Source organism: Poecilia formosa, unplaced genomic scaffold (genome assembly GCF_000485575.1).
Source record: "Poecilia formosa unplaced genomic scaffold, Poecilia_formosa-5.1.2 Scaffold199, whole genome shotgun sequence".
Classification (NCBI taxonomy): Eukaryota; Metazoa; Chordata; class Actinopteri; order Cyprinodontiformes; family Poeciliidae; genus Poecilia; species Poecilia formosa.
In genome coordinates this window covers 537220-538603 of record NW_006800138.1, presented here as the reverse complement: position 1 = coordinate 538603, position 1384 = coordinate 537220, and the positions used below count along the sequence as shown (strand labels likewise).

The 1384-nt window shown below is 32.8% G+C and overlaps 1 long non-coding RNA gene and 3 other non-coding genes across 4 annotated transcripts in view; 1 reads left to right on the top strand and 3 right to left on the bottom strand.

Moving 5' to 3' along the window:
• LOC107837992 (uncharacterized) overlaps positions 1-952 on the top strand; it is a 10818-nt gene extending 9866 nt beyond the window's left edge. Inside the window, exon 3 of the long non-coding RNA XR_001664047.1 lies at positions 942-952. This is a non-coding gene — a long non-coding RNA (uncharacterized LOC107837992). The remainder of the gene's footprint in view (positions 1-941) is intronic.
• On the bottom strand, positions 4-77 carry trnai-aau (transfer RNA isoleucine (anticodon AAU)). The gene has a single exon. It is a non-coding gene; the product is annotated as a tRNA-Ile (tRNA).
• Positions 837-910, bottom strand: trnai-aau (transfer RNA isoleucine (anticodon AAU)). Its single transcript has one exon. It is a non-coding gene; the product is annotated as a tRNA-Ile (tRNA).
• Positions 953-1050: 98 nt separating the features above from the next.
• trnai-aau (transfer RNA isoleucine (anticodon AAU)) lies at positions 1051-1124 on the bottom strand. The gene has a single exon. It is a non-coding gene; the product is annotated as a tRNA-Ile (tRNA).
• Positions 1125-1384: the final 260 nt, after the last annotated feature.

Genomic DNA, 1384 nt, shown 5'->3' with positions numbered 1-1384 from the left:
AATTGGCCTGCATGGGGATTGAACCCATGACCTTGGCGTTATTAGCACCACGCTCTGACCAGCTGAGCTAACAGGCCATACATACTGTTCAGTTTCCATGGATTTAAGACATACATATTTGAGCTTAACTGAATTTAAGAAATGTGGTCATATTCCAATGTTTTTCAAAATCAACATGCATAATAGTTTATTTTTAAGCAATTACTGATTTTGAAGTGTTGATTTTATTTCCCAGCAGTTTTTCAAGTGTTGATTTTATTTCAGTCATTTTTAATTTTGAAGTGTTGATTTTATTTTTCAGCAGTTTTTAGTTTTGATATTATTTCAGAACCATTTGTTATTTTGACGTGTTGATTGTCTGAAAGACTTTAGATTGAATTTGCCCTGCAGGGACATTGAACCCATGACATCAAGTGTACTAGCACCATGCTCTTACAAGCTGAGCTAACCCACCTACCTTACATCATGTTGAGTTTCCATGGATGTAAGAATACATACTTGATCTCAATGAAAATTTAAGAAAATTGTTCATGTTCTACTGTTTTTCAAAATCAATATGTATAATAGTTGATTCTCTTAAGACACTAGACTTGAATTGGCCTGTATGGGGATTGAACTCATGACCTTGGTGTTATGAGCACCATGGTCTGTACAGATGAGCTAACAGGCCATACACACTGTTCACTTTCCATGGATTTAAGGAATATGAACTTGATCATAACTGAAAATTTAAGAAAAGTGTTCATGTCCTAATGTTTTTTGAAATGAATATGTATAATATTTGATTTTCTAGAATTTTCTTATGTGTTGATTTTATTAAGACTTTAGTTTTAAATTGGCCTGTATGGGGTTTGAACCCATGACCTTGGCGTTATTAGCACCACGCTCTGACCAGCTGAGCTAACAGGCCATACACACTGTTCACTTTCCATGGATTTAAGAAATACGAACTTGATCATAACTGAAAATTTAAGGAAATTGTTCATGTTCTACTGTTTTTCAAAATCAATATGTATAATTGTTGATTTTCTTAAGACACTAGATTTGAATTGGCCAGTATGGGGATTGAACCCATGACCTTGGTGTTATTAGCACCATACTCTGACCAGCTGAGCTAACAGGCCATACACATTGTTGACTTTCCATGGATTTAAGAAATGCCTAGTTGATCTTAATGAAAATTTCAGAAAATGCTCATATTTTTATGTTTTTCAAGTTCAACATGCATAATAATTTATTTTTCAGCATTTACTGATTTTCAAGTGTTGATTTTATTTCCCAGCAGTTTTTTAAGTGTTGGTTTTATTTCAGTAATTTTTCATTTTGAAGTTTTGATTTTATTTTCCAGCAGTTTTTAATTTTGATATTATTTCAGAACCATTTA